Source organism: Mus musculus, chromosome 2 (genome assembly GCF_000001635.26).
Source record: "Mus musculus strain C57BL/6J chromosome 2, GRCm38.p6 C57BL/6J".
Lineage (NCBI taxonomy): Eukaryota > Metazoa > Chordata > Mammalia > Rodentia > Muridae > Mus > Mus musculus.
The window spans coordinates 117,413,446-117,426,800 of record NC_000068.7 but is presented as its reverse complement, the minus strand read 5'-3'; the positions used below and the strand labels follow the sequence as shown (position 1 = coordinate 117,426,800).

Below are 13,355 nucleotides of genomic sequence, written 5' to 3'. Positions count from 1 at the left end.
GCACAGAGCCATCTGTCATTTCTGACTTTCCTCCTTGACTGATATTTTCTACATGTGTGACCTTGATGACTTTTAATTTGCTTTATTCCTTCCCATGGGTGTGTATTGTGTTGAGTGAATTTCTTCTTCTTCTTCTTCTTCTTCTTCTTCTTCTTCTTCTTCTTCTTCTTCTTCTTCTTCTTCTTCTTCTTCTTCTTCTTCTTCTCCTTCTCCTTCTCCTTCTCCTTCTCCTTCTCCTTCTCCTTCTCCTTCTCCTTCTCCTTCTCCTTCTCCTTCTCCTTCTCCTTCTTTCTCCTTCTTCTCCTTTCCTTCTCTTCCTCTTCCTCCTCTTCCTCCTCCTCCTTCTCCCTTCCCCTTCCTCTTCCTTCTCTTTCTATCTCTGTCTCTCTGTCTCTGTGTGTGTGTATCCTTCTCACTCTTCTCCCCTTCTGCTACATGTCTTTGTCCCTAAACAGATTTACTTTGACCTACTTTTATATTGCTGTGATGAGACACCATGACCTAGGCAACTTATAGGAGAAAGAGCTTACTGGGGACCCACACTTCTAAAGGGTTAGAGTCCACACCCATTATGGAGAGACGCATAGCAGCCGGTAGGGGCTGCACTGATACTATAGCCAAGAGCTACATCCTGATCTGCAAGCACAAGGCAGGGAGAGCTAGCTGCAAATAGGCTGGGCTTTTGAGACTTCAAGCTCACCCTCAGTAACACTCTTCCGCCAACAAGGCTGCATCTCATAGTCCTTCCCAAACAGTTCCACCAACTAGGGTCCAAGCATTCAAATATATGAGTCTACAGGGCCCATTCTCATTCAAACCTTCAAATGTCATACATACATAGATTAATTTATGCATCTATATAAAATATAAGAAGTACAAAAGTACAGATAAGAAGACTCCATGTGCTGCATGTCTTTCTGACATTGGATTAATAATTGATATAATTATTTATAGTTCCATCCATGAGTTGGTTCCTTTGGGGAGCCCAATAAAATGGCACTGTACATACATACCACACTTTTCTGAACATCCAAGTTGGCAGTCTTGATATTCCAAGTGTCTTCCAAACATGCCTCAGTCAGGCACAATGGTACACACCTATACTCCCCGTAGGAGAGGCTGAGACAAAAGGATCACAAGTTCAAGGCCAGCCTGAGCTACATAGTGGTTCCTGTGTCAAAATGAAAAAGCAAAATAAAATTGATATTGAATGTGGCTCAGAGACAAAGTGCTTGCTTAGCAAATGTGGCTTTGGTTCCGCCCCAGCACTACACACAATAAAAACTACAAACGAAAACATGAAACAGACAAGGAATAATTGTTATGTTATTTCCATAATAACCTTTTGGTTATGTATACTCATGTGGTCAGAAAAAAATGTCATCACTCCTACAAACACATTATTTAATATTAATCATTCATCATGATGAGGAACACTTCCTATGGGGGTAACTTTGATGCCCATGATCACTCTTATGCTACCTTTGTTTGTTTTTTTGTTTGTTTGTTTGTTTAAGACAGAGTCTCACCGTGTCATGCTGGCTAGCCTGTAACTCAAAGAGATTCCCCTGCCTCTGTTCACCAAGTGCTGTGATACAAGACATGTGCCACCACATCCAGTCCTGATGCCATTTGTATGCAATCCTTATAACCAGATCATTAAACAGCACTTTCATTTACAGAAAAATCAAGACAGTGCCTTTGAGGTTTTACCATTCTAAAACTCTTTATCCTAATTACCTAAACATTAAGTCCAAAGGGCCTTTGTGGGTTTTTGGTTGGTTGGTTGGTTGGTTGGTTGGTTGGTTGTTGGTTGGTTTGGGGATTTTTTGTTGTTGCTGCTGCTGTTGTTGTTTTATTTCCCAAAGTACCATAAAATGCCTATCTGGTATTTGGTTTCAAACCATCTTTGCATGCCCCAAATATTCAAGTCTTGTATAGTAAAATGTAGTTATCATCTGTTCTACCTCCTTGACAAGCAAACCGGAGCTAAGGGCTCAGGAGGTGCCCAGGGGCATTGACAAATGAGCACCCGTCCTCTATCCAGGACTTTGGTACACATAGTTCTCTCCTCCTGGCTCCCCCCCCCACCCCTGTGTTAGCCTCAGCAGAGTTCTTAAGAACAGTTTTAAAAACTACCCTTTCCCATAATAATGGAGTGAGTCATGGACCAAGAAATTCTCTCCCACCCATTACTTCTTAGGCACTTCATTTTAGAGCATCATTTTTATTCTCTAGAGGAAGAACAGCCTTAAAGTTTGGATATTCTTAATTCAGTCAAGGTGGGAAGGGGAGGTGAAAAAAGGAACTCTCTTGAGTGCGATCACAGCGAGAACAAAAGCTTAGCCAGTTTATGTGATGCGTTATAATTATGCTATGAAATTGCTCTTCAGCTCGGGTGTCAATGGAGAAAGCACTTTAAAATAGTTCTGTTCTTCATAGAAATAGTTCAGATGTGTGTGTGTGTGTGTGTGTGTGTGTGCGTGCGCGCGTGCATATATTTAAGCAAATCATGGGCCTCTAAGTGTTCATCCCGGCATTCAGAATTTATAGCCCTTCCTTTACAATTGAAAACAAAAACAAAAACAAAGAAACTAACCCTCACAGGCAGGGAGACAGCTCAGTTAGTAACGTACTTGATTTTTAAGCATGAGTACTGGATCCTTGGTACCCAAAACAGCATATGCAGTGTCCGTACAGGGGGAGCAGCAGCAGGGCAATCCCAGAGGCCTATGGTCTGCCAATCAGCCAATCAGCAAGCCTGATGAAAGACCCTGTCTCAAAGGTAAAGTCAGGACTGGAGAAAGGCTAGAACCTGTAAAAGCATGCTCAGCTCAAGCTGAAAGACCTGAGCTGAGTCCCAAGATCCTACCGAAGAGAAAGAGAACGGACTTCAGAAAGCTGTCTTCTGACCTCCACACACAGCCATCACATGTATACACACACACACACACAAGGGGGACGGAGGCTTGTTCATATTTAGGGAGGGAGAAAGAGAGAAAGTAAATTTTAAAAACATGGTGGAGAGCAATTGAGTATTTTTTTTAATCTACATTAAAATACACATCTAAAACCTCTTAGCTAGGGCTAAGATGCCCAGGCTCAATTCCATAAATATTGCTTTTAAATAAATGGAGCAGAGAGAAAGCTTCCGAATTGATATTAGTGAAGCTTGATTAAACCAAATATAATTTCTCATTCTAGGGGATATTATTTTTTTTCAGCTTCATTGGGTGAGATACCCAGAAGGACCTGGGAGGGGGAAGTGGGTAGAGAATGAAAGCCGAGGGGAATCTGGTAGCATAAGGATAGAACATTCCAGAGAACTTTTTAATTTCTCAATGCTTTTAGGAGAGGCGAGCCTTGCTTATCAAGAGATATAAAGACTAACTTATGGATGGAAATGTATCCCAGGCTGACCTTGAACTCACTATGTAATAGGGGATGAGTGGGACCTTAAACCACTGATTTCCTGAGTGCTGGGATTTTAAGTGTGACCACTGTGCCCGGTGGAAGAAAAAACACATATTGGTGTGTGCTTTATTCACCTGACCATATATAGAAATGCCAGCCACTCAAGTATTGAAGCCTGGTTCCCCTGGATTCAGATTTTACGGAGGTCGGGGAGGCAGAAATCAAGAGGAAAAAAACAGTAATGTGTGACCACGTGCCCACAGAGACAAACATTGGAGTCACCTTGCCTTTGAAGGCCTTATAAACAAATTCAAGGATATAAGAAGAAAATCTGAAAAAGAGCAGCCTAAACCAATAAATAAACAGAACCAAAGAGGAGGAGCGGGGCACCAGGGCCTCCACCTGGGCCACAAATCACAGCCCTGTGTCTTCTGAAGTGTGGGACCTGCAGAAGGAGGAAGGGAGAGCCGGGGCTGCTCCTGTGACAGGTTGGCTTATCTGTCGCTTCCAGTGAGAATCCATTAATTAGTCAGAAACAGGCAGCATAGTTCTCACAAAAGGCACAGATGCCATGTAAGGTTTTTTTTGATTATTTTTATGTTGAAGATAATGCTGGCAACTCACTACAAATTGACAGAAAAAAGTGGGCAAAACCTACATTCCTGCCTCATCGGTCATACGCACCTCAGCTGCTTCAGTAAGAAGCAGACACTGGCCGATCTTCTCAGACCAGGTAGGGCATCGTTATTCAAACCACAAATCCCATTAAAATGTAATGTCTGCTCACATTAACAATGGAGTACATTGTCTAAGTGAGTACATACAGATGTAGTAGATGATGTACTTTCAACGTGTTATAAGGTCTTCAGAAATAGCTCAGTGGGTCACCTACTTTCAGCACACACATGAGGTCCTGAGTATAGACCCCCAGAAACCACATAAAAATCCAGGTGTTAGGTGCATGGCTGTAACCCCAACACTGGTGGAGACGGATCTACTTGGCTTGCTAGCCCAACACTCTAGCCAAATCATTGAACTTGAGGTTTTGTTTCTTGACCCTGATAATAAAAACATGTAGAACAGCTGATACCAAACGTCAACCTCTGGTCTCTTCACACACATGGAAGACCACATGCATCTCTCTCTCTCTCTCTCTCTCTCTCTCTCTCTCTCTCTCTCTCTCTCTCTCTCTCTCTCTTTCTCTCTGTGTGTGTGTGTGTGTGTGTGTGTGTGTGTGTGTGTGTGAGAGAGAGAGAGAGAGAGTGTCTTTCTCTGTCTCTCTGTGTGTTGATATTTCTGTCTCTCTATCTCAGTCTCTCTCTGTCTCTCTGTTTTCTATCTCCAAACATACACAACACACACACACACACTAAAAATAAAAATAGATACAAACATGTTGTGTGCATTTCCTTTATAGCTCAACGTTTGGGCTCTCACTCATTCCTACATAATGTTTGGAGCAGTTTTAGAGACAGCCCTTTGTCCATATCAAAATGACCTACCCTAGGGAACACACAGTCAGGAACACACATCACTGGTTTAGGAGAGAGGCAGCAAGAGTTCCAAGGCAGATGAGTCAGTAGGCATCACAGCAAAGCAGTTTCACAGAGCTGGGATTTGAAAGCTGGAGGCACATAAAGACATTGGGTCCAAACGAAAGGAAGAAAATCAACAAAGACACATTAAAAAGAGTGTCAGATGTCAGAACTGACTAGCTGGGCTGACACTGAGGAATGAAGGTTGGGGATATATGCACCTCCTGAAAACAGGAAGCCTTTTGTTGGTTGATCGCCTTAGCTGTCTCCTTTGAGGTGAGTTCCACAGATGTGTTTTTAAAAGCAGGCTGAGTGCTGCCTGGGTGTCTGTTTATTTCTCTACAACTCTTCACCTCCACTTCAAAAACAACTCCTCAGTCTCCCCAAGTCATGGGAAGACATTCTGTATGCATTCTGTATGGCTAGAGGATAGACCGTGGGACAGGTCCTTGACACGTCCTCCTGGACTCCCAGTGTAAAATCATACAGATTGGGCAGCTTAAACAACAGCTTAAACCTCTCAATTCGTGGAGGCTGGAGGTCCAAGACCAAAGTGCAATTCCCACTGGTTGCAGGTGAGGACTCTACAAGTCTGGCTGTCTTCCCTGTATATGTAAAGAGTCCAGAAAGGTTCACAGCTCTCTTTTTTCTTTTTATAAGAATGCCATTTCCACCTGAGACTTCTCTTTCACTACTTCCCTAAAGGCCCTGCCTTCAAATCCACCCTTACTTAAGGAAAAGGCTTTGACAGAAGAATGCAGAAGGAACACAATTCAGTCCTGATCAGGTCCCTAGCTGTATTTTAGTCTCCAAAAAAGGACTGCTAATTTAAAAGAGAAAGAGACAGTAAGACAGAGAGAAGGCCACATTGATCTCCATCTACTATGATTTGAAATCAAAATGAAGAGAAAAACGGTAGATAAGGAGAAGCCCCCTGCCTTGACCGATGGGGGGGGGGTCGTTTCCTAGGGTTGGACAAACCCTCACCAGAGGGTTTGGATTCCAGAGCTCAGGGCCAAGCAGACTACTGGTGTTCAGTGTACACGTCGTCAGCCATGTGTCTCATTTCTCTTCATTTTCTACTCTGCAAAATTAGGTTAAGATTTTCTGCTGCAGAGAGAGAGGAGAGAGAGAGAAAGGCGGGGGGGGGGGGGCGGGGGGGAGAGGAGATCCTGATTCCAAACTAAACATAGCATTCTTCTCTGCCTTTGTAATCAATAATATTTCCAGGCTGTAACCGCCCTGAGAGATAGAATTGGGTAGATTAAAGGACATATCTGAGTTCCTGCATGTCGCCAAGTTCCCTCAACTAAGCTAAGACATAGAGACAAGAGAGAAAATAATTTACTAGTTAAAGCCACTGACATTTGGGTTTGTGTGCTACTGAAGCAACTCAGTGCACCCTGACAACGGAGACAAGCTCTGCGGACTTGGTCTTTTTCTATACTCTCACCATTTTCTGAGGAATGTGGTCCTCTACCCGGGACACTACAGTCCCATGTATATGGCTGTTTAAGTGCACACACCGAAATTTTACAAGTGGGGATAGAATCTCAAGTTCTCTCAGAAGACAGACCCATTCTTGTGGAACTCTCCTCTCCTCTCCCTTCCCCTCCCCTCCTCTTCCCTCCCCATTCTCCCCCTCCTCTCCCCTCCCCTCCCCTCCCCTCCTCTCCTCTCCTCTCCAGCAAGGTCCCTAGCACCCATATGCACCAATGAGCACCTCAAATATAGTAGAGCAATAATAGATTTTTTAAAAATTTTGTACAGTTTTATTATTTTTAAAGATTTACTTATTTTATTTGATGTGTGCATGTGTTTTGCTTGCATATTTGTGCTTGAACATGCACCACGTGCTTGCCTGGTGCCTTTTGGAGGCCAGAAGAGGGCATCAGAGCTCTGGAATTGGAATTTCAGTCCTCTATGTGTGCTAGGAACTGACTCTAGTTCCTTTGCAAGAGCAGAAACTGCTCTTAGCCTCTGAGCTGTCTCTCCAGTCCCCAGTTTTATCTAATTTTAATTATTTCATCATTATAATCGATGCCATAGATTTCATTAACAATAGATTTAAAACATTGTACATTTAAAACAGTAAGATTTCAGATACATAGGGTGAAATAAAATATATTCATCAAAAGCAACCACACACAACTCAGTGCACCCTCTAGAAACTCATTTAAATGTGTGTATCCAGGTGGCTCCAATTCCATTTCTACCTAATGGTTCTGGTTCAGCCCCTAATGCTCTAAGCTGTAATTCTTTACTAGACACCTGCGCCCATCTTCCAATGTCATGTAGAATCATGCTGTGAACTCTTTAGCTGCTAGAGGATTAAGTTTCCCTTGTTAGCTCTAGAAGTCCCTAATTAGCTAACAGCTGGAAAGAGTTCTCATCTCTGGGTCCTGAGAAGTATCCCCTGGGAAGCCTATGGTGTCCATCACTGCTACCAGCTCTCTCAGGCCCCGTGACAGACCTTCTCCAGCTCTCCTTCCCTGAAATGTTGCTCCCTTCCCTTCTCCTTAAATAAGAAAATGACAAAAGACCTCACAGATTTGGTAAGGAGACCATAGAACAGATAATAAGTCCTAATATGGTTTCCTGTTACTAACCTCTGTGGAAAGACATTTCTCCAGGTTTGTCCACAATTTTGTTTCCTAGTATTTTTCACTGTCCTGCTCTTTGCCAAGAGGTTTAGAAAATCTTGGGTGGTTGAAAGCCTAGTTACCAGAACAAGCATTAAGTGTCTTTCAGGGCTAAGGAAGAGGCATGAGAGAGGCCTAGACTCTTTCATCACGTGTCTTTCTCCCCTCTTCGGTGCTGTCCCCTTGAATGTCAAAGAGCTGGCCAAGTCTCACGTTCATAAAAGACAAGTAAAATACCCTCCCCAACCTGTGGCCTAGAGCCTACCAAAGGCCACTGACAGTGTGGCAAGATATCATTTCTAAAGCCTGCAAAGATCAAACAATTCTACAGTTGCTCAGACAGCCACAGAAAAACCCCACCCCCTCCCCAAGCTAACTTCCTGACCCCAAAACCCAGAGTCTGATCAAGGAGAAGGCTATGTTAAGCTTGGGGTTTTGATAGCTGCAGAAAGCACATATAAAAGTGGCTTCCAGCTGAGAGTAGAGAGGGATGCACAAGCAGCTGTGCAGGCTTCCTTGCTGGCATCCCATCCACTCAAAGCTTCTTTGCACCATCTATATTTTCAGTACCGTCCCATCTGAACCACTAAAGTCTGCTTAGCCTAGGTAGTAAAGGCAGACAGTTGTATGCTTCAGAAGCTGATCATCGGGGAACGCTTTTGCATGGTCTTTAATGAGGGAGATCCAGAGTAGAGCTGGATATAGTGTCAGAGCCAAGTGGGCAGCACGGGAACTTCAAACCTTAGCTCATACTTCCTTGAACCTGTAAACTTGCAGGCTAGAACTAGCCTAGTAGGCAGCTGGTTGATGGCTAACTGTCTGAGCGTTCAGCATTGCATATAACTGTGAGTTTCACTCAAGCTGAAGTCCCTCACCGTTCTGCAGTTGATTGTGTGAATGTGTCTCACTTCGCAGTGAGAGTGTTTCATTTGTAGTTTCGGTGTGTGTAGGGGTGTGAAGTGCTAAGTTTTTGCAGGTGTGAACGGTAGCCTCTCATAGGCTTCTCTGCCTCACAAAAGCCTGAAATGTTTGTTCATTGCTCTCATGTTTATTGGCTGGACAATAAGTATGTCCTCAGAAGAGAAATTAAGTTAAAACCCATTCCTTTTATATAGTATTATAATTCTAGCATGCTTACCATACTGTGGCATGAATGCATTTCTTCAAACTATTACTGATAGCTATTGTGTGAGAATAGAGAAAAATATGCTTACTTGGTCAGGGGAGATGGGTCAGAGAAAGGGAACCATGCCACGCACCCTCTTCAAACTTGGAGGTTAACACCTTTGAATACCCAGATCCGAGGGGAAGGGTGTGAGAAAGGAGCAGGAGGACAGGGGTAGGCATTTCTCACCATCATTCTTGCCTTCCCTTCCCAGCTGTCCTTCACTTCCGTCTGCCTGTCGCGGGAACAAAGATGCCAAGTAGATATGGTTACCTTTGTTGCCTGGCAGGCGGGGAGGTGTGGTTCATGTAAACTGCTTCCTTTGGTGCTTACAGCCTGTAGCTCTCACAACTGTTAACTTACCCTGTTTGTCAGAGCTGTTGCTATCTGAGCATATGTACTTGAACAGAGAGAAAGAGAGAGAGAAAATACAAGCATCTCTTTGAAGGAGAGGTGGGTGAAAAGAAAAACCACATTAAAAAGACTGCTGGTGATAAATTTGGGCTGCTCCTATGTGTAAGAGGTTTAAAAATACCCTGGGGCCTGGTTCTGCTTCTGAGCTTTTTGTGTATAGCAGCTTGCCCCCATTTCCAGCAGTTCCTGAGGAAGGCACTGCTCTCAGCCAAGGCTGAGTGCTTTGCTAGCTACTCTCTGGGTATATCAGAGGCTTTAGAATACCCTGTGACAAGCTCAAAGACTCTGGCCCCAGCTAAAGACCTCAAGCATGACAAACAAGGCTGCCTTAGTCCTACCCCACCCACTGGAGACACACAGGAATCAAACCAACCTGAACCCGCACCCCACGGGTGTGTCTGTCCTGAGCGGTCTATTCAAAGACAAGTTGATTTAGTCGTTGTTGTGTGAAGGTTGTGGGGTGTACCTGTCTGATGTGAAATGTGAAGGGGCGAACAGAAAAGTATGACAATTAAGCAAGCCATGGAGACAAACAAAAGTCTTTCTGTGTCCCATGTGAAGGAATTATTAAATGCTGTGTTCCAAAAATGGAGACATAAACCACTGGATGGTTAGACATGGAGACAGAGATAGTTAAATACAGTACATGGAAACTGAGCAGTTACAATTTGAAGAATGGGAAAGCACTCTGAGCAGTGGTGTGGAAGAATCAGCAAGGCATACTGGCATGCAAGCACTCTACCAGTGAATTACCAAGAGACGCCAAGCGACAAGAAGCAAACTATAGGACAATGTCCATAGGCTACAGCTCTTATTTAAAATATTGCCCCTGTTTCACACTCACTGATACACAGCTAAGATTTCCAGAACAGGAATATTTCATACCATTTTCTAGTTGCCTTGTGACTCATCACAGGTGGCTTTGCTAACCATAGCTCTTTCCTTTCCTTTCCTTTCCTTTCCTTTCCTTTCCTTTCCTTTCCTTTCCTTTCCTCTGTGTCTTCTGTTCCCCTATCAGATTGGTTGCTCCTGGGAAGAGAAACTGCATACCAGGGAGTTACAGAGATTGGAAGGAGGAGTTTCATTGCCTCTGTTTTTTCTTCTTGGCAATTTACAATTTTCTATTGGGAAAATAACAGAAACAACAGTTCCAACTTTTAAACTAATGAAGACCTATCCTATAATGGGAGTAGTAAGCCTACTGTTGTTGGTGTTCTTCTGATCAACTAGGAGTCATTCACAGGTGGCACAATAACCCGACACAGTGGATCCAATCTTTAAAGAATGCTGGAGCCCGGAAGGTTTCTCCTTTCCAGATCTGAGCCTCCCCTGCAGAGGCAAGCTCAGATCAGGCTGGGTAGTTTCTACCATGTGGCCAGCATTCCATAGACTTGAGTTGAATTCAACAGCTCTTCATTAAGAAACTTTCTGGGCAGGTATTTTGATAAAAAAACCAATACTTTAAGTAAACTGGTAGCCTTCTTAACTCCTGGATAATTTGCAAGACAATGCAGTAAAAAATAGTCAATGCCTGTTCAATGTAGATCGCTTTGATTTTCAAAAAGAAATGCATACATACAAGGAGCAAGAATCACAGTACTCAAAGGGGCCACAGCTATGAAGCCGTGTGCTCATTAGTTAGGGGCATAAGGTTGCATCTGTCATTTCATATGTGAGATGTGAAAGGCTAGCATGCAGCAAGAAAGACTCAGGTGGCAGAAAGAAGACTAGCCAAACGCTAAGCATTATGGAGATGAGTTCCCTTTAAGCCTAGCCACGATATCAGTTTTTACATCTCAAAATAGTCACAATAATGCTTTAAAAGCAGCAGACCATGTTCATGCGTATAAGATAACCAGGGGGGTTTGCATACTTGCTGGGTATGCGCATCAGTTTTATAGACTTGATTTATTCAAACCAGGGCTGAAACTTTTGCATTGAATGGTATCCTGAGTCTCCTTTTCATCTGTTTTTTTTTCTGTGAATTGTTGTGCGTACATTGAGTGGTTTGTTGTGCGCAGTAGGACAGTTTCTCATCTCTGCATCCGACTGACTGCATCCTCACCATTTTGCCTAAGACTTCTATTTGCTCGGTTTCCACTGAGCCAATAGCTGGTAGAGCTAGGAGGTGGGTTTGATTAAAGATTACTCTTTCATTACATGAATGTTTCATGGAAGGCGCTGTCTATCAGGAGACTTAAGATGCACTGTCGTTGCTCTGTTAAAGATACTACAGACATAAAAGGTCATTCTGTATCCGTTATTACATCTGCCAGACTGGGATGTGCAGACCCGGCTTCCCGGGCTCTCGCAAATACTTTTAGTCCAACTTTAGCAAAGCTAAGATTTGCCTCACCTCTGTGATAGCATGTACTTTTCCCATGTAATGTGGAAAACCTTGGTTGCTGATGTACTGATGCAATCATTTCATTGATTCACACATAGAGATCTGGAGCCTTGTCAAAGAGCAAAAGTAGGCGTGAACTGCAACAAGCTTTTGTTGACTTGTTTTTGCTGCTGCCTCTACTACATTACTGCAAGTGGTTTACTGCACAAGGTATGTATAGCCATGGCCCTTTTTTTAAGTCACTTTAAAAATATTTAGGATTGCTTCTTTGATCTTTACTTAATTTTTGTTATTATGATGATGCTTATATTGTACCAACGTTAATGTTTGTTTGTTTGTTTGTTTTTCGAGATAGGATTTCTCTGTGTAGCCCTGGCTGTCCTGGAACTCACTCTGTAGACCAGGCTGACCTCGAACTCAGAAATCCGCCTGCCTTTGCCTCCCAAGTGCTGGGACTAAAGGCGCGTGCCACCACACCCGGATTAAACTCTCTCATTTTTACATCTGTCTTCTCCACACTCTTCCCTCTCACTACTTCATGTAATTTTTAAATTTGATAGTTCACAAATATATTTCTGTTACTTTTAATTGGGAAAATGTTAGAGTGCTGTATTTTCTATCTTATGCCTTTTAATTCATAACATTGTGGTGAGAGTATACAGTAATATCCATCTTATGCAAAGCTACATAGTATTCCACTATGACTGGGTCTTCCATAGCCTATTGAGCATGTTGCTAACTAATCCTCTGTTATTGTGAACATTGTTATAATGTAGCTACACGTGAGTCTTTTTATGCATTTAGTATATGTTCTAGGAAACATTCCTGAAATTTGAAATACTGGGTCAAAAGGTAAATGCATATTCAATCTTATTAAATATGTCAAATCCCCACCAATGAGGTATGTACATATCTCCACTAACATAGTAGAGTGATTATTTCTCCAGAGTCTATCCAAAAAAAATGCTGTCAATCTGATAAGAGAAACAGTTATATCTCAGTGACCATTGAGTACAAAGTTTGATGTTGTAGGAGAAGCTGAACATCTCACATATTCACAAAATGCTTTCATTTCTTTTCTGTTCAGTGTCTACATCCTACTTCCAATCCATTGTTGGCATTTCCTCCATGTTTTAGAAGCTCTTTATGTATTATTATAATTAACTCTGTGATATGTTATAAATATCCATTTCTAGGCTTTCTAGCCTTTAAAATATTTTTATAACCTTACATAAAACTAGCAACACACAAACGATGTAAGGACACTCTTCAGGGCTACGATGGGGGCTGAACACATTTCATTAACCATCAAAGCACGGGTGCGGTGAGACTCTTTGGGACATGTGTGTTCCCAGAGTCTAGTAATGGCTTGTCATCAGAGATGTACATCCAGACTCCAGCTGTGAGTCATGGTCAGACAAGTGCACAGAGAGCCCAGATGGTGGCTCGCCATCAGAGGTGTTCCTCAGAGCACAGGCTGTAGCTTGTTATCACAGTGTACCCCCAGAGCCTGCTTCTCCATGCCACACATTGAAAAGCAGAATGTCTGCAGTCTGGTGAATGACCAGTAGTTGGCTGGATAAGCCCAGGGATGTTACCTCAATCAGTGTCTGATGCCTTTGGTTTCCATGTCTGTGAAACACCTAGCAGGGCACCCTCCTTCCACTTCTGGCAAGGTCATTTATTCTTCAAATATTTCTTATTACATCCCATCTAGAAGTCCCCTAAGAAGGTGAAATTAGAACTAAGACTTTAGCAAAAGAGTAAGCCAGCATTGTTAAGTAAGACTGAGATAAAGAAAAAGGAAGCACCAAGTCCTAACTCCCTAGGGCAGCAGT

The 13,355-nt window shown here is 42.9% G+C and overlaps 1 long non-coding RNA gene across 1 annotated transcript; it reads left to right on the top strand.

The window, feature by feature from the left end:
• The first annotated feature begins 9,103 nt into the window (after positions 1–9,103).
• Positions 9,104–12,409, top strand: Gm13982. The gene is made up of 3 exons (XR_374899.1): positions 9,104–9,209; positions 11,616–11,727; positions 11,873–12,409. It is a non-coding gene; the product is annotated as a predicted gene 13982 (long non-coding RNA).
• Positions 12,410–13,355: the final 946 nt, after the last annotated feature.